The 20698-nt window shown below is 37.7% G+C and overlaps 1 protein-coding gene across 1 annotated transcript in view; it reads left to right on the forward strand.

The window, feature by feature from the left end:
• The first annotated feature begins 550 nt into the window (after positions 1-550).
• The window catches only part of Antp (homeotic protein antennapedia), a 112757-nt gene continuing 92609 nt past the window's right edge, over positions 551-20698 (forward strand). The window contains exon 1 of the mRNA XM_017176072.3: positions 551-1424. The gene's annotated coding sequence lies outside the window, so the exon portion shown is untranslated. The remainder of the gene's footprint in view (positions 1425-20698) is intronic.

The raw sequence follows: 20698 nt of genomic DNA on the forward strand, positions 1-20698 counted from the left end.
AATAAAAATCCCATAAAAATGAAGGCTCGTAAACTCCTTGTCCTTTGAGCCTTGGAACAGAAGGACTCAAGGCGGAAGAACGCAGGCGAATTGAATGCGGGAATGCGAAAATGCCAGAATGCGGGAGTGCCAGAATGCGAGCAGCACGCGGTCAAGTTCTCTGCAGAGCTGCTAACTCACTCGCTCGCTCAGTCACTCAAATGGCAATGAGAGCAGAACGGTTCTTTTTCGCAAAATACTTTATGGCCAGAGCGCGCCGGCTCTGCCTCGGCCGCTGTCACCGTCGCAGTCGCTGCTGCTGTGGCTGTCACTGCCTGCGCCGCTGTTCGCGTTGCTGCCGACGCTGCGGCACATAAATAAAACGCTCTCTCCCGCTCACGAGTTTCTTATAAGACTTTATTTATATACTGCGCTGCCGATGGCCGACGCCGCGCCGCACTGCCGCTCTGCCGACGCCGGCGGATTAATAAGGAGTTCTCGCTGGGATTTTCACATGTATATGCTTTGAATTGAATGCTTTATGGGTTTAGTTTGATAGGAGTCGTAAAGAAATCAACATCACACAACAAAGCACTCGAGCCGCCGTCCGATTGCGAGTGTGTGTGCGAGAGAGGGATCCCGAAAGAATCCGAGAATCTAACGGTCTTCTTGGGGCCGCCAGCCTAACTATTCGCTCGCTCTCCGCCGCCGCGGTCGCTCCGCAGCGCTCTCTTCCCCGGCGCTACTTGCTCCAATTGACAGATCATAATAATAATAATAATACTGGTAATAATCATAACGATAATCGTAAAGAATTAGAACCGCAATCAGTCGCACATTGGCCCTCGCACGGCGCAGACACTGAACACGTTGGATTCGCCATCGAAACCGCTACCAGTAATCGTTACATTTACCGCTATAATCGTAATCGTAGCCGTAATCCTAAAGGAAAACAAAAATCGCGCGCGTTTTGAGTGTCCCGGATTTCGTCCCGTAATTAAATTGTGCAATAACCAATTACTTAATGGTTCCCGCGGATCTGTGCTAAACTGTGCTACACCCGAAAGTTCCAATTGATCAAGCCAAATCCTACTGCCTAAGTGATTATTCTATTCTTACACAAAAAACATATAGTGCGAATTTGCTGAACAACGTTTTCTAGTCCCCCGCAAATCGAGCAATATATCCAATACACCAACAACAAACAAGGCAAAACAGCTAACTCTTCCAACTCGAATAGCAACAACAAATAATACAGAGTCAGAAAAGCGTAGGACAGCCAAAAAATAAAAAAGAAAAAAATATATATCTAGCAAAAAAGGAGAAGAAAAAGTTTCGTTTCCACTGCGGGCAAAGTTTTTATATTTTGGCGCACGTGCAAGGTTGAGAAATACGAGAAAAGCCGACAGGATTGAAGGATAAGCGCACGTTATTGGATTTAGAAGGTAAGTGCCGTAGAGCTTGACTTTTCAATTTCCTTGCAGGGGCAGCACTGCTAGAAAAACAAATAAGTGGGAGGTTAAGACAATAAGATTTATTCTTCTTAAACTTAATTTTAAATACATCAAATGCTTAGAGCTCTTTTAAAAAGCAATACTAAACAAAATTATGTTTAGCATGGTTTAAAAAATGGAACTAATCATATTAAATTAAGTTTTAGACCCTAATTTTCTAAGTATTATGAATAATTTCCTATATAAATTTGTATACATATTCCGTATAATTTTATGATGAATTAAATAATAATTTATTTTGTATAATTCTAATATAAAATATAATATAATATGATATAAAATATAATATATAATACATACATTTCTTTGAAAGGATTAAAAATTAAAATTAACAATTTTGGATGATTAATATATCAATTAAAAGGTTCCTCAATAAGACTGAAAGGAATTCATATTTTAGAAAGATAAATTTTGGTTTAAAATAATCTGTTCATAAAAAAAATTGTATTACAATAATCCAATAATTTAATTCAATTAAAAAAAACCATACAAATATTGATCTTTAAAGTTTAAAGCAATATAATAATTATTATATAAATTATACATATGAATTAAACTCATAAAATATAAAAAATTCACTACAAAAATGTACTTAAAAATATTATAAAATAAAGCTAAAAGACCTCCCATCAGTTTCTCAAAGTGCAATGGGCCAAGTTAAATTTTTTTGCACAAACTCGGATTCAACACTTCATAACTCAAAGAGCGTTTTTCGGATGCTACGGCCAGGTCATCACTCATTTGGGCTGCAAACTGCAAACTGTTGACAGGCTTATTAGCCATTTGCATAAATTTGCAAAAAGGGGGACTCGCAGGGAACTGAGGCTGGAGGAGGGGAAAGCTGAAAGCGGAGCTCCAAACCGAACGAGAACTGGCCACGAGTAATGGGCGCTTTGAACTTGGGATTCGTTTTTGAATTATTGCACATATCCTGGGCAACATAGTTTCACTTCCGAATCGTGGGAAAGGGCAGCCATTTCTCTCGCAAACACAAAAACACACACATACACACACACAGGACACTCTCGGGTTCTCCGCATAGAAAATTTATGCGGCCATTGTTGCAGTGCATTGTCCTTGTTGTTGGCCATGTTGTTGTTGTCCTAGTTGTCTGGCCTTTGCATATTTGTCGCCCTCTCTGTCTGCCACACTCTGCCCCTCTCATTCGGCTTGCCGCCATCTCTCCACTCACTCTCTCTCATTGCACTTGCGCCGCAGCAGCCATCGGTGAGATTTATACTTAATTTAATAAACATTTAAATTGGGAACTTTTTATTTTATGAATGTATATATATGTATATATGTTGCTGATATGCACAATTGGTTTTAATGAACTTTGTGTGGAATATCCTTTGCCTCCTGTTTATTGTTAACACATTTTCATTTGCATTTTTGCCAGCTTCGATTTTTGCACAATCAAATATCTGGCATCAAATGGAATTATTTTCTCATAATTTATCGATTTAATCAGCTGGAAATGTTACACAGCTGACAAAATCATAAACTCGGTTTTTGTCTGCCAGGCGAAAACTTTTATGATTTATGGTGCAATGTCAAAGGAAAAAGGTAACCGACGAGGCAGTGGTCAAATATTGAAAGAAAATGTTTAAAAAATAGGTGGAAAATTCCATTCTTCAAGTTGAATAATATTCAAAATTTATTTTAAAATAAATTTATAGAGCATATCCTTAAAAAAGCCCTTTTTAACTAATATATCTCATAAATCCCTAACTAAAAACTTTTTCAGTGACTTATAATAAGCAATATCTGATCCCTTATGTTACGGTATAACTATTCCGTTTCCATCTCATCCAAAACTTTAATTCCCTTTTAACAAACCATGAGTAACAACTTCCTTTTTGACCGGATTCTAAATCAAGTTCACACTCATGGGCACAAAGCCGCAGTCAAGATTTATAAGTCGGCACTAAAATGGCGACAACTCTTTTGTAAATACATTAATCACGACCTCAGAGATTGGACCAAAAACAAAAACAAAAAAAACTAAGCAACAAAAGTTAACGAAATTGTTGTTAATAAAGTAAGCACAACACAAAAAGCTTCAACAAAGAAAACTTGTTTGGTTTGCATTTGAAATTAATATTATATTTTAAGCCCCCATTGATAGATGGCGACATGAAACGGCTAATTAATCATATGCAAGCCCAGGCAAATTTAAATAAAACAAAAAACCGCTCAAATAAAAACCGAAATTTCACACACATAAAGCATCACAACCACAAAACAGAAAAAAACAAAAGACCAGAAACGGCATTTTGGAAATGATTTCGTATTGTTGTTGATCGTAAAAAAAAATAGCTTCGCCTTGTCCCGGGATAGTCAAGCGTATTTTTGGGCCCTGGAGAACTGGACCTTGATAAAGCCAAGCCGCCGGAAATGGCGGACTTGGTGTGTTTCAACCTCTCAGGGACCGAAAATTAGCTTTAAAATTTCTAATTTTCTACGATGCCTTGCGGTATTTCTTGTTAATTGACTTCGAACGATTCTTAGAAACACTAGTTTTATCATTAAAATATTTTCCTAACATTTATTAAGATTAAATTTTACGCACTTTGAATTCGGTTTAAAAACAAATTGGTAAAACTAAAAAAACCCATACCATTCATTTGGGTATTTTTTTTTTGGATAAACAACAACAGACCTTTTATTTTATTTTTCTTTAAAATTATATATAATTGTATGTATAAATAAATTATTCTAAGAATTGAGAAAACTTTCATTAAATTCAAAAGAAATTTATATAAAAAATCCCATTGTTTGAATCAAAAACCTTTACTGGAGCTATCAAATATTTATATTATAAAAATACTACTTTTTTAGATGTTATTGAGGAGTATTAAAAAGACATTCATAAAATTTTGTTTATATTAAATGTTGATTATATTTCTTAATATTCATATTTTTTGCAAAACCAGTGCAGCTGCATTTTAAAGGACTTTATTGGCAGATCCTGTAGAGATACACAAAGCCAACTCTACAGGATTTGGGTGGCAATTTCCACTACAGAATACGTTTTTGGCCATGGTAAAAATCAGAAAGAAAGGGCCAAAGAGTTGCTATACTATTTTTTGTTTAGCCCAAAAAAGCAGTCAGCGCCTCGAACTGTTTTTTATACATGTATATACAATATACATATATATTTTTTGGTAGGTTCGTGGTAGGATACCAGAGTGAGGAGTCCAGATTCGGGGAGAGCTCAGAGTCGGGGCCAGAAACCCAGCGGGAAGCGCTCGCAGTGACATTGCGCCGAAGCGGGTGACAATGATTTATGGCAAAGAGATATGCGACAAGGAACGCAAAAACTCAAAACTCAAAGAGTCGAAAACTAAAAAACCAAAACACTCAGCCAGAACACTCTCCTCTCTTCGAAAAAAAACAGGAAACGAAATGAAAATTCACAAATCCACCCAAAAGGAAATTCCTGAAACACACACTGACTGCCTGCCTCTACCTAAGCTCGCTAAGCACCTTCCAGAAATTTGCCAAGGTATTCCATTTTTTAATGCCCAAAGTGTCCTTGAAAATGCAACAACAAAAACAGCAACGAACCCCGAAACCGAAAGTGAAAACCTGCTGTTTCAAAACGATAGATTTTTATGATACTTTTCCTTTTTGTCACTTGTCACGAGGTCGCAAAATTTGAGAATTTCCAGCAAAAATCATATGGCCATTAGGAAGTCACCATGGAAGTCACCTGGCTGGCGGTGCCGGTTATGCAATCGTCATTTTCTACGGTCATAAAAATTAATATGCGTCCTTCGCAGTGGCAATTTGGTGCGCATATCTCGGCAAACGCATCTCCATAGTCCATTATCCGACTTTGAACTCGAAGCCGCAGGGCCGCTGGGCCGCTGGGTCGCTGGGCCGACGGAGTCGGAGTACATGACTTTTGGCTTTAGCCACGTCTCGCTGTCTGCAGCAGCCATTGTATCTGTATCTCGAAGGTTACCTGTTTTTACAGTTTCGACCGACCGGCCGCCGGCCCTCGTCTTTTTAGATACCCAACGTTCGGTTCTGTTCTCTCAAATTATTATTTATGAGCTCGCATTGTTGTCGTCGTCGATCTGGGATCGAACCGGCCAACCGATTCCTGCATAGCCTCGAATGCAGTTCAAGATTTTTACTTTCAACTTGAAAACGAAATTCATAATAAATCAAATCATTTTTGTGTGCTCGAGATGCAGTTCCATGTTTGTCTTCTCTCGTGTTTGAATCCGTGAGTGGATATAAATCAAAAGCCGGAGTCTGCTTAGATTTTTGGTGTATTGTGCCAAAGGATTAAGGATTGCCCTAAAGTGGGAACAGGTTCTTAAAGGTTCTTGCTTAGATTACAAATATTTTATATGTATAATGAGTAGTCTTGGGGTTTTTATAATATTTAAAAGACTTTTCAGCTGGAAAAAATATTTCAAAATTCGACTCTGGTCAAAATTCGATCGAAAGATACATTTTATTTAAATAAATACAATGAAACTGTATTGAAACTGTGAAATTAAATAATGATTTTTCTGTTTTCTTGTGGAAAAATATTTCAAAATTCGATTTTGAATTGAATTGAAAACTTATGAACTTATTTATTTAAAATTTGATCGAAAGATACAGTTTATTTAAATAAATACAATGAAACTGTATAAAAACTGGTAAATTAAATACTAATCTTTCTTTTTTCTTGTGGAAAAATATTTCATTCAATTTTAAATTGAATTGAAAACTTATGAACTTATTTATTTAAAATTTGATCGAGCTATGCATTTTATTTTAATAAATAAAAACTGGAAATATAAATACTAAATTTTATTAAATCTGAGAATTTATTATTTATATTCTTCAAACCTCAAAGTTCTGCTTAAAATTTTTATTATAGAATTTATGATATATTATATTTCTGGTCATCTTTTGGTGACCCTCGATCACCCTCATAGTTGCCTTTTCTTTATGTTTTATGGTATTTTCCTCTACTTCAATTATGCCCACCGTGAGAATTGTTCCACCACGTGTGCATTTCCACCATAAATCACATTCACTTCCAATATTTTCACAAACACATCACAATGGAGAAAATTCAGTGATTTATTTGTGCGAAGAAGTCAATAAGTCATAAAAAAATCGAAATAAATCTTGATCTTTTTTCTCTCATCCTGTGTCCCTCGCTGCGAGTGTTTTGGGAAAAGAACAGGAAACTCGGGCGTAAAAAGGAAGTTCAAAGTAAAAGTACATATGTGAGAAATATTTGCATATTGCAGCAGCGGGTGGTAGTCGAAGATGTCCAAACAAAATATGACAAATATGAATTTCCCATAATTTTCTAACAATTAGCAACGCTCTGGATTTTTAGGGATTTTTTTGTTTTTGCGCTAAAAGTATCTGTATCTAAATCTGCATCTTGAATTTCAAACGCTCTAAGCCGCACACACAAACTCAGCACGAGCTGAGGCACAAAAAAATGAGTCAAGAAAAGTTAAAGAAAAAATAATAAAGAAAAAACCCAAAAGAACTGCGAAATGTTGTCCGAAAGCTGGGCGGCAAATTCGAGTTGAACAAAGCTGAAACAAACATCTACACATATACGTAATCTATATCTATGTATCTAAACTAACTAGCCATGGGCAAAGTCTGCCTCAGTTTCGCATACAAAAAACTCCGCAAGGCAGAAAAAAATACATGAAATAATTCGCTGCAAGCCGCAAAGCAAACTCGACAAACAACACGAAAATGTCGCAAAAAAAAATAAAAAGAAATATCTGTATACAAAAGTACGGGGAAGAGCTGAGGAAAAAACAATGTCACACATGTCAAAGTTGTCGCAAAATGACACAAATGCGGTCCGGATTGCTCACTGACCCAAGCCGCAACCCCGCACTCGGTCTTGCCACTTGGACCCCAGCAAAAAAAAAAAAGAACAAAAAAAAAAAAATCCAAATCCAAATCCAACTTCAGCTCCAACTCCGACTCCGTTTCCAGACTGCGGTCTGGCTTTTGGCGGAATCGTGTCAGCCTCGAAAAACACGAATCAACTCACTGAAAGTCGCATCGCAAAATTTCGTGGAAATTTCACAATTAAAAGGGCACAAAACCACAAAAAAAAGGCAGAGAAACCAAAATAAAACAATCTTAGGAAAGACTTAACTGGAATATCAAGTCAAAACACACAGAAGAAATATAAGAAATCGTCTTACCCTCAAATCTTTTCACCATATTTGTGCTCTCTTTTAGCCGAAATCTTTTTATGATAAAACCATGGAAAGAATAGAACAAGATTAACCTAAAAGATACATTTTAATGAAATATATTTAGTTATTGATTTTAGAGGATTTTTATTTATTGTTACAGATATATAAATATATTTTTTGAATAGATAACGATCATAGAATAAAATAGAGAAAGAATTAGCCCTTTTTTAACTTTTTAAATGTTAAAAAGATGTGTTTTTAAGTTTTACTAGATTTTTGTATACTTACCAAATCATATCTGTAAATTCAATAACATCTTTGATAATGTTTTTAGATCAATGAAATATTTTTTAGACATTATATTTATAATAATTTATTTAAAGGCCACATAAATCAATTGACTACTCCTGTATTTGATTTCAATTTAAATTGAATTTTATTCCTTAAAGTGAAATTATGGAGGACCCACAAAATCCACAAAAATAGGTAACTTGATAAAAAAAAGAGTTATAGTAGTTTTCAAAGCTTAAAAATAAATCTAAAAAAATATAAAAAAATATTTGAGAACGTTTGAAAGTTGGCTGAAATAATTTCTCTTGTAATTATGTAACTTAAACTTAATTCTGTACCTTAACTTTAGTTGTTTCTGTCATCTAAGTAAATCTAAAAAAACTATGAGTCCCGTTTATATCTATAAGATATTTATTTCTCATAGATCCCTTAAATCCTTCAGCCTTCGATAAAAATTTCCGATCTTAATTCCCCACGCTAAGAGTAATCAGCATCCAAAAGGTGGCAGCAGCATCAAGAGCGGCGGCCATAATTCCATTCCGTTGCCACTTTCAATAACCGACAGCCGGCATGGCCGTCGCCCAGGGGATGGAGGATGGAGCGGGATGGCATGGCAGCCGGCACAGCTGCTGGCGCGGTAGAGAGAGAGAGCCAGAGATAGCCAAGATGGTTGAGCACAACACAAAAAGTGATGCATTAACCTTTCGAAAACTATTTTGGATAGCCGAAAACTCTCAACCTTCGGGCGGGGGTGGGAAACGCAGAGGGAAAGGGATGGAGACGAGGGTGGGAGAAAGGGAAAAGAGACATGGCATCCGAAGGCATGGGCGAGAGAAAGAGAGAAGCAACAGCAACAACAGCGAGAGCAACAAAAATTAAAGCCCATTAATCATTTTGACTTATTTCTTTCCTTTTTTTTTCTCTCGTCTAAAATTAATCTTGATGCCAGGCAGCGAGAGACCCTCACACAGATACTCTTCATATCCGACGACTGTGTGTGAGTGTGTTTGAGTGTGAGAGATTCGGGGAGAGGGAGAAGGCAAGTGTTTGGCGTGACAAAGACAGCGAGCATTGTTTGAGGATTATAAGAGCAGAGCACTCCACCAAAAAAATTTTACAAAATTATGAAAAGCCAAAGATTGGAGGTTCGAGGAATTTGCTGTATTCCAAATCCTTTTTTACAGTGAAAAAAATCAGCAGGAAAAATAAATTTATGTATAAAAATGTTTTGTTCCTCAAAACCCTTCTATATCAGAGGTCCTGAATCCTGCACAGAATGTAAATATTCAAACTTTGTGACTTTAACTAGTTACTTTTAGAGTTAAGTCAAGATTTTTGTATTTTAAAAAATGTTTAACTTTATTATTATTTGTATATTTCTTTAAATAAGGATTGACATAAAGATTTTTAAGCTGTATTTTTCTTCCCACATCCCCAACTTCAAGTAATTTTTTTTGTGTGTGCAAATCCGCTTATTTCTTTGGGTTTTTGCACCTCTTTCTCTCTCCATTCCTCGTTTCCCCCAATTGCCATCCAAAAATGCCGAAAAGGGAAAATAATTTAAAACAGATTAAACCGTTACGGCTGCCATTTGCACCCCACACACACACACACACACACAGAGGGGGCTTAGGGGTGTGGCAGGAGGGTGTTTCGGCAGCCCACACATGGTCGAAAATATATTTGAATTCTGACCAAATGTCTTGCGAAACCGAAATGTCCTTTGTCCTTATCATCCGTGCATATGCTGCAAATTTGCCAAAGTCCCAAGTGGTCGAAGTTGACTGGGATTTCTGGGTTGCCTTGGTGGGTGGGTGGTTGTGGGTGGCTCACCCTGTGAGTGGCATACTTAAGGGCGCGTCGTGGTCGTCGACATTCAGACAGACAGACAGACTGAGAGAGGGAGACCGAAGGGGAGTACTCGTCCTGAGACATGGAGTGAAAACAACAGGACGGGCCATAAAACCGTTTAAATCAAACGGCAGAACAAATTGGTTTCCTTCGAGTCGAAAGCTTTATGAGGTCCTCCAGCCCAGGGGTCGATACTTGGTGGATGGATATATCCTCTTCGGGCTTTAAGGGAAAGGAGAGAGAGAGAGAGAAATGTTAAGCGAAATTGAAGTTGATTGGCCACGGGATGGTGGCGAAAAATCGCAAGCTGAGATTGAGAGATTGCAAAATATTTATTGGTTTTGCAGCGAAAGAAAATATAAAATTGGGAAAATAAGGAGAAGAAAAGTATCTAACTTGTTTCTTAAAGATTGAAAGCTATTTTAAAGATTTGGAAAGATTAACAAACTAAAATAGATAATATAAGTAAGATAAAATTCTAAAGTAAAGATTCTTTTGATGGAATTAATCACACAATAGGATCTTAAAAATATAATTTAGCTGGTTTTAAGTGAAACTTTTCATATTTCAAAGTTGCAAGGTTGTACAGTGTTATGAATAATTGAGTCATTACCCTTCTAACGACTTAATTACGGATCTGTGGGCCTCATTCTTTCCTTGGACTTGCATTGTCTTGAGCCACCGATTGATTTGCATCTAAATTGTCAAAGGAAGTGATGAACGAGGTGCCACAGACACACACACACAGCAGGCCAGAATATAGAGAAGGGTTTCCGTGAAAAATCTAATAAAAATTAACCTGCAGACAAACAACCAAATACACACAAACACACACCTCATCACCACCCATTGCCCATCACCCATTTGTGACGTGACAGAGAAGATGACAAATTGTTCGGACAAGCTGACTGACGGCAGCGACAGCAACGGCAACAACTTCATGTGGCAAGTGCACTGCAATTAGTCAAAGTGCCAGCAACAACAACAACAACAACAACCACTGGAAAATATTCACAAAAACACACTGGAGAAAGACCCACAAAACAGGGGAAAAAAATAGCGATAAAAAAGCTATAAAAATTATGAAGAATCGCATTAGACGTTTGGCGCAAAAAAGCAATAAAAGTGTGATAAAAAATAAGGAGCTTAATGCCAACACGTAGACCCACGTGCTATGTGCGTCAACTTGTGGCAATTATGAAGTCCGGCGCGAAGTTGCAACGCCGCCGGCATTGGCACCCAAAACATCATCATCCAGAGAAAACCCAGGGTCCCCTCCTCCCCACGAAGCGAACAGAACCATTTGCGGTCAGGTGTCCGCCATGGGCCTGGTCGTTTTTGAATCAATAAATGCGATTAGAAAGCCGACAGCTGGCAGAACTAGGGACCTAGAAAATCAAAGGTTGCACTTAAGAAAATTTCTTTGAGTTCTTAAAATGTTTAAGATTTTAGATTTAATTAAAGTTATGCTTAATGCTTATTTTAAAATGAATTCTACTTAATTTTTAGCTTTCCTAAACCTCTAAATTTATTTACAATATTTTTTAAAATACCTAACGAAATGGTTTTTATCCCATTTTAGTTTATTTCCAGCTTAGAAAAGTTTTTAAATAAGTTTGTTATAACTTAAAACAACATAAGCTAGTATAAAACTAGTACAAACTAGTACATTTCTCGCAGTGCATAACTAAGAGCCAGACGGGGCGCTTACCTTATCGAGTCCGCTGAATCGTCTGCCAGTGCATCCGCAATAAAAAACCGCTCGCACTTGCGCATTTCAACTAGCCAATTATGCAATTGGCGGCCAGGATGGGCCAGGCCAGGCCAGTCCGCCGCTGCAATTGCAATCGCAATTGGCCAAAAGTGTCGCGTCTACGCTTCGATGGCGAATTCTGATTTCGCTGGCCGCATGCGTGGGTCACCAGCACGGAGTTGGGGGCCAAGTTGGGTCTGGGTCCTCTTCTGGCTGGCCACTGTCCAGAGATTATCAATGTTAATAAGGCAATAACAAATGGGTCTGTGGGCTGGTCGGTTCTGGGAAGGAATTCTCTGTGGGAAGTGCTTGCTGCTATCGGCGATCATTTAAATCATCTATGAAATGCCGCGAATGGGTGCCAAAGTGTTAAGGAATCCGATTGTCTGGGGTTCATTTGGGAATTCTAAAGTCTATATTTAATAATTATTTTAGTTTTTATGTAAATAGTGAAGGTTGAAATGATTTTTGAATGGGGTTTTAAAGATATAATTATATCATTTATATATCTATAAAATTGTCTGGAAAAGGTTTGGATATTTATATAATTTTTTATACATTTTATTCTTCTTTTAAAAAGTTAAAAACCCATTTTTACATATTTTCTAATATAACATTAATTTAAAAATAGTTCATAAATATATCCAATGAGTTTCTTTAGATTTCTATAATTTTCTGCATTTTAAATTAAATTTAAAAATGAAAAATGCGTAAATTTAAATGATTTAACACTAAATTAACGTAATGTAAAGTACTATTTAGCTTTCTGAAATATCCCCTAGGATGTCAGGTTGTCTTTCCTATCCATCAAATGGCAAAAAGCAATGGTCAAGCGACAGAAGGAGGCCGATAAGATACAACTGCAGGTGACAAAAAGGAGGGAATATCCGTGAGCTAAGGGGATACAGAGACCCAGGGAGACAGGGAGACATTTCATTCAAATGAGATATATGTTCCTCTTTCCCTATCTCTCTCCCAAAGTCTCCCCAAGTGGCGGTGTCGTCTCTTTCGCCGGACACTGGTATCTGTATCTGAGTTGATTATTCGTGTGTTTTCGCTGGCTTGGCGGCCATAAATCTTGTAATCATAATAATTTGTTTCAATGTTAATGCCTTCAAAATATCTGAAAACTCAATAAATAACAAAACTACATGTTCGTGTGTGCTGTTAATGTCATACCATGAGATACTTCATATATCATTCCGCAGCGAAAAGCCAAAAACGAGAACCTGCAAAGTCGCGAAATCCAGCTCTACCTGGACTGTAGTCTTGACTTTACTTTGTATATATTCTCTCTTTTCTTTTTTTTTGAGGATTCTGTTCCGTATTCCTGGGCGTTTTTACCTTTTTGTGACGCAATGGGCCTGCAATGCAGACGGGCGTGGGGATTTACTTGACTGCAGAACAAATTAATCCAAAATCAGCCAGCGACAAGCAACCAAAAAAGAGGAGAAAAAGTAACAAAAAGATGTCTTCGGCTTCAGATTCTCCCTCTTTTTTAGTTATTTTTTTTTTAAGGTGAGGTGCGGCTTTAGCCGGATCTGGGGACTCTGTCCAATAACAACACCGACGACAAGTATCTACACACTCTTGCAGGTGTCTGATATCCGATGCTTCCAATGTTGAATAACTCAATTAATTTCTGTCGCCTGATTTATCACCTTTGGGCCATGTTGCACAACAACTTTTAATTTCAATTTTATTTTGTTATTTGCATTTGCATTTTTATGAATTTCACTACACCATCCACCACACACCACACACGAAAAGAGGAGGATGCCCAAAGTCTGTAGGTGGTGCAGTTGCATTGCCTCCAATTGAGACATTGCCGCGAACCCGTTTTCTCCCTGGCTCTGGAGAATTAAAATGTCCCAGCTCCACCTTTTCCCCACCTCAGCTGTCTGAAGGGGGAACGTGTTATTAGCTTAGTTCTTGTAATTTGCATATAGTATAAGCAATGCGAAATACAAAATACAAAATACGCAAGACGGGGACGAGCCCTCCAATGGCTGGGCGGCTATTAAAACATTTCGCTTAACACTTCCTGCGACACAAGACAAGAACCAAGCACCATGGGACAAATATCTTGAAATGTACTTTTTAAAGAGTGTTTATTTCAATGCAATATCAGAAATGGTTTATCGACCACTTAAAGTCGTTTTACTTGTGATTTATATTATGTCTCCGCGGGGAAAAGTCCTTTAACTTGTAGTTTGATATCGCTGACTTAAAGCGTCAAGGGAATACTAATTCAAAGCGAATGAGTACAATTAAATCAAGAAATTCTGGTGAAATAAAGTTGATTTAGTTATATATTTTAAATAGAAAAATACATTTTAAATAATATTATAATCACCCACTGTTTCTCAGCATTGGGGACAACGAGTTTTATTATTTTCGTAAAGCAAAACTAGTTTCTCAATTAACCAGGCAGGCAACTTGATTGCCAACGATCGGCACTTGATGCAGTGCATCTGCATCTGTGCATCTCAAAGATACTTGCATCTGCCGGGGCCACCACATCCGTCCAATCCGTCAAGGCGTCGACTGGCGTACGCCCAGTTTTGTAACATTTCCCGTCGCCTCTCCACCTCGCTCCTGTTTTCCCCCGCTTTCCTATTTTCGATTGGCCGCGGCCCGTCGGATGTGTCTTGGTCTTGCTCTCCGTCTTGGTGTTGTGGAAAAACGCGGCATATTTATGGTGCGGCCATGTTATGAATACACCCAGGAGACATTTCTCTTCTTCGCACCCGGCTTAGATGCAACTCGGGGAAAGATGCTGACTGAGATGGGTGCATTGCACTGAAAGACGAAACGAAAAGGAAATCTAAAAATACAGGGGAGTCTGCAGCGGTGTGGGGAGGGGAAAGAAGGTGGAGTTTTCTTTTTTTTTTTTTTTTGAAAATTCTTGATCAACCATAAATCTTGGCACCAGAGCCATCCATCTATCTCGCTTGGCGCGTTCCGCGTGCAGCGCCAAAAAGTTGTTTTCTATGTTGATTCAGATTCAGATCCCACAACCTGCCAGCATCCCCTCTCTTGTCGCGCCTTTGTTTTTCTAGAAAATTAAAATTTTCGAAAATAAAACATCTTCGTCTTGGGCTCTTTGGCTTCGTCTTTCTACGTTCCGTTGTTTTTCATTAGTCGCAGAAAATGTGTTAAAGAAAAACACGTGTGTTTTCTATACTTACGACTAATGGGCTTTGATTAAAAAATGTTTTTGGCATAAATATTTATTTATTTTAACGGTTTTTAAAGCAAGAGATTAGGGATTGTTTGTACTGGGTTTTTATTTAAGTTTGGTTTAGTTTCTTAGACCTTAAGAATGATTAATAGTTATAAAAGGAAAGGGAAAACAACGTACTTATTGTTTAGAATTTAAATAATATATTTTGGATAATATTATTATATTTATTGCCTCTATTTTCCATTGGTACAAATATTTTGTTGCAATAGTATTTCTAGAGATCTGTTTCTTCTGTTTATCATCATTTTATAAGATGTTTTCTTTGTGTATTTTTCAACCACAAATTCTAACTAAAATCCCTTAATTATATTATATTATTTTCCTAGAATCCTTCAGATTAAAGGTCGAAAATTAAGAACTCAAGTTCGTTTCATGTTTCGGCTCATAATTAATAAATCATGTCAGCGTCAGGCGCAAAATAGCAGGGGGAGTGGACTGAGCTGGGGGCGGCGGTGGGAGGTTCAGAATTAAATGTGTCAAATGCAAACACGCAGAGTCGCTCGGAGTCGGAGCCGAGCCAAAAACATAACCCAAGCGAGAAGAACTATAGCCAAGAACCTGAGCCGGATCCGGGAGTCGGAGTCGGGAGCCCCTGCCTTGGCATCAGGAAATGTCAAGAGCGAAGTTAACCGAACACGAAAACAAAACGCAGTCTCGAGGCATTTTCCCCGATTCTCGGTTTCAGTTTCAGTGGCAGCTAGAATTTCCATTAGCACGTTGGGGGGTAGGGTTTTGGGGGAGTGGCAAACTGAAGCCTTGCACGCACCACCCACCAGGAAAATCGCAGCCAGAGTCAGGGTTTTCCTTCTATTCTCTCTGTTTTTTTTTAATAAATTAAATTAAAGCCGCATGAGAATCGTCTTATTTACCTGCTGAAGTCTGGGTAAATAATGCCAAAAATGTTTCAAATATGCAAATATATATAGAGAGGGAGAGAGAGAGTGGGGGCGATGGAGTGTGTTTTGGCAGAGGGAAATGATAAATGGCGTGGTAATATAAAAAATGGCAAAAACAGCGGGCAGTCAAATAAAACAAAAACCAAAAACAAACAACAAAAGTTGCTCACAAAAACCACGTATATTTTGTATATATAGAGGAACAGCCAACGGAATGAGTCCGAACAAAGAATAAATATATTTATATATATAACAAACCGACAAAAGTTTCCTTCTTTTTCAAACTTTTTTTCTTTTTTCTGGTCAACGCAGCGGCGGAAAATGGAAAAAATGGGCGCCGCATTGAAAATGGTGGGGAAACCAAAATGAAAACAAGGAAAATAAAAGGGAAAAAGAAAGCCAACAAGCGAAGCAACATTTTCCACTTGGTAACAAATTTTCGGTCTAGATATTTCGGCTTTTCCCTATCTTCCGCTATCTCTCGCCCAACCTCCTCATTTTCCGTTTGTGTGTTACGCAATGTTTTCCCGAAAAAAAACCGGGCAAAAGAAATGAGAGACACACACCCAGTGACCCTAATTTTCAGTCCTTAGAGAACCAGCAGCAAATACCACGGCCAGGGCCATGTCCTGCGAACCCACCCTGAACCGTGGGTCCACCCTGAAGCCTCCCCCCCACTCTTTTGTTTTAATTTCATTTATGGCTTCCGTTTTGCCTACTTTTCGGGTGACTTTTCGCCCGAGAGTCCTCCTTCGCCGATTCAACTTTTGTGAGATTTTTGTCATTATTCAAATGGTGTCAGGCTAAACTTGTGGAACTTTATTTAAATTTATTCTCTTTGAAAATTAATTTTAGTTTATATTGTGATGAGTTTTTTGCTTGAAGAAGGAAATAACTTTCTTGCTTGAAGAAAATCATTTTAAAAGCAGCAAAGCTTTAATAAAGCATGGAAATAGTTTCTATATTTTGTTTTCTTAGTATAGATTGATTTTTTCTTGCTGTGTACTTTTATCTTAAGGGTCTTATCAAAGACCCAATGCGAATGCAACGCATGAATGAGTAAATACCGAATGGGAGTTGGCCTGCGGCTGGAGTTAGAGCTTCCTTGGCCAGTCCTTCGATGTGGAACCCTCCAAACCCTGCCTCGCATTTAAATTGTCTGTGATAAGATACTGCTGCGTTTGGGCCCGATAAGTCAGCGAATGGGAATGGTAACGAGGACCGAAACGAGGACGAGGACGAGGACTCAGTCAACATGCGCTTCCTTCCGGTTGTTTTCCTTCCTCGGCTCGGTTCCTTCTTGAACCCCCGAGGGTCGTCGGGTGCAAACAGAAGGCTCGTGCAACTGCCACGCGTTTCGCATAGTTCAAGCAACTATTCGGAGGGGTTGGCTATATCGAAGATGTCTGCGCACCAGCACTGCGATATCTCATTTTTATAATTAAAACACTTGGGCCCAGGACATGTGCTGTGCCCTCGGCCTGACTTTGAGCAGCATTCCGGCTGGCATTCCTGCGAAGCGCCCTACCAGAGCCAAAGGCCAGGCTTTGGGCCCGCTCCTCCTCTCGGGCTCTCTGTCTCAGAGGGTGATATTTATCAGCTGGCAGGCGAGTATGTGTGGTCCTGCTAACCCGTATCCTGGCTGGCAATCTACGGTCGTCCGATTGGGGGTAGTTGAACTGCACTGCCAAGGCGCAATAAGCAAGGAACTAAAGCTGAATGCGAATTCTTGAAGAGAAACTGAGGGAGAAAAGGAGATATTCTACAAGGAATAAAAAATATAATATATATTTTATATATTTTAACTAATCTTTCCTAAAGGAATGATTATTAAATATACGGAATAAGCAAGGAACTAAAGCTGAATGCGAATTCTTGAAGAGAAACTGAGGGAGAAAAGGAGATATTCTACAAGGAATAAAAAATATAATATATATTTTATATATTTTAACTAATCTTTCCTAAAGGAATGATTATTAAATATACTTTTTACGTATAACAAAAATAAATATATAAACTTTTCTCAATAAGCTTTAAAAATTAATATTCAAACCACACATATCATATTTATTTTTGTACATTTATTATTAACCAGCGATTGCGTTTGAATAATTGACCAAACCAAGTCATAAATTAGTGTGTTCATTATTTAAGCATAAATCAATAGTTGGCTTAAAAATTATAATTAATAAATCATTGCCTTTATCTGCTCTCGTTTCAGGTGAGTTCCGTTCAAAAGTATCTGCACCTAATGATTTGTCAACCAATTATACCAAAAAATATATACATAAATATATAAGTATATATATCTCTAAAATCGAAGTGCAAAGCTAAAGTTTTTGGCGGCCATAAAAAATGCGGAATGTCACAAAACTTTGCCACCAAAAACTGAATTTATGAGTGCAGTTAACGGGTAAGTTCGAGGCGCCGTTGGGCCCAAAAGCACAAAACCCAACTGGGCAGAAGCCAAGAGCAGGCCAACCGGCCAGGCTAACCTATAATACAAGGACCCAAAGCAAACGTCAGCCGGCTGGTCGAGTTTATTAATTTAAAAAGGAAATTCTCGTTTAGTCACCTTTTGATTTAAGTTCAGACAATGCCAAAGTGCAGCTGAGCCGGCAGACTAAGTGTAGTTTCTTGCCTGGTTAGTAGGTTGTTCTGTTCGAAAGGGATATATCCTGTGCTGGTGAATTTAATGTCCTTGCAGCAGGCAGATACAGTGGTTTTGAAAGGAGATTTTTGGGGGTAAATAAGGGTATTCGTGGGTTTAATTAATATTAAATAAATGGAAAAATATATACAACTATGAATTATAAGAAATTTTTTGATGCAAAAATATAATAATAACAAGAAAGGAAGCTAACTTCGGCACGCCGAAGTTTGTATACCCTTGCAGATATTATTTCATTGCATTTTATCTATACTTATTATGTTGAGAGTTTGACAGTTACAGTTTTACATTCCCAGTTTTACATTTTCCCTACACCTACCGATCGGTTTATATGGCAGCTATATGATATAGTTGCCCGATTTTCATAAAATTTATACCAAAATTCTGAACTAATAAAATAAGCTTATATCTCAGAGTAGATAAAAATAGTTTGAAAAACAACGAAGTTATAATTTTTTTTCTAAAAATTTATCGAACATTTGTATGGCAGCTATATGATATAGTCGTCCGATCCGGCCTGTTCCGACATATATAGCAGTGAGAGCATATAGAAGACTATATGCAAAGTTTCATTCAGATAGCTTCAAAACTGAGGGACTAGTTTGCGTAGAAACAGACAGACGGACAGACAGACAGACGGACAGACGGACAGACGGACAGACAGACAGACGGACAGACGGACAGACGGACATGGCTAGATCGACTCGGCTGTTGATGCTGATCAAGAATATATATACTTTATAGGGTCGGAAACGTCTCCTTCACTGCGTTGCAAACTTCTGACTGAAATTATAATACCCTGCAAGGGTATAAAAACGTAACTAAAAAGTAAAGGTGTGGGTTAAGGGTCTTAAAATTCAAAAAGTGGGTGAAGTAACTGATTTAGTCCCCATTTTAAGGATATTTCAACTTAAAAGAGTAGTAAAGAAATCTAATAAACTCTAACTTTTAAGATATTTTACCCGTCACAAAGAAATGCATTATTATACAATGCTTAATAGATTTAAATTCCCTCAGATTTACTAATTTATTAAAAATAATTATCATCGTATTAAATATTTCATTAATATTTCTCTAAACCTTTAACTTTGACTATTGCTTATATTCCAATTAAATTCGATTGCACTTTCATACACTTTGGCCTACTGTTTCCTTCCATTCAGTTGTCTATATATTCCCATACTCTACCGTACATATATCCCCCATTTGTTTCTCAGTTGGCCGACCCCTTCGTTGCGTTGAAATGTTCTCGATTTTGTTGCTGTTCCTGGGGCTGGTGACGCTGTCCAGAGAACAGGGAAATGAAAAACTCGGCTGCAACCGTGGGCCAAAGAGTTTTGTTTGGTTTTGTTTTTGGGTTTTGTATTTTCTTTTTTCTCTCAGTACATCGAGTTCATTCAAACTCATTCAGTCACTCGTGCAGTTTGCTGGCTGCCAGACCAGAGCCATTTAAATATGCAAAAAGTTCGCACTGAATGCGGCAGGCAGAAATGAGTGGGCCACCACCACCAGCACCCCCGGTTTCCCCATTTCCAATTCCATTTCCACTTCGGCTCCCTCGACAATCATGCGCAAAATGCAGAGAGTTTCCACCCTGCAGACAGGGCCGCCGACTGGGAGGGGGTTTCTGGGGGCAAAAGTTGTTGCACCCCCGCAGATTGCATGCAAATTGGTTAAAGTGTGAATTTATGTGAGAAATATTGTTTGCTCTTGTTATGCACTCGCACATTCACACTGGCACTCGAAAGACACGGCAAAATGATTTAGCTGCCTATGCAAATTGAAGTCAACTGGCTGACTGACACTTTGATTCGGTCAGTTTATTATTTTTAGTTGAATTTTCAACAGCATTTCAGTTATCTTTTTCTAAATTATGACTTATTAATATAATTTAAGCAATGCTTAAAATTACTAGGGGATTTGAAAACGTTTGAAAAGGTGGCTAAAAGTATGCAATGAAATTGTTTAGGTACCAAATTTAAAGAACATTTGCAATTTATAAGATTTAAGGTTTTGAGCGTTATTTTTGACACCCTTTGAGGTTTTTAATGAAACTTAAAAATTTCTACAATTACAGCTCTAGTTTGAGCACTAATTTAAAACATTTTAACTACTATTTATCTCTTCAATTTAATATAGAGAATAATTTTTAACCCCTTTAAACTTTAATTATAAATTTGAAAATAATTCAAGGCTTTGGCTGCTGTCATAAATCTCTTACATTTAATTTGTTTCCATATTTATGCGCTTAAAAATTCCATTTCATATGCATATATACTCTCATCTCTGTGTGTGCGTGTGTGTG

Source organism: Drosophila kikkawai, chromosome 3R (assembly GCF_030179895.1).
Source record: "Drosophila kikkawai strain 14028-0561.14 chromosome 3R, DkikHiC1v2, whole genome shotgun sequence".
NCBI classification, from domain to species: Eukaryota; Metazoa; Arthropoda; class Insecta; order Diptera; family Drosophilidae; genus Drosophila; species Drosophila kikkawai.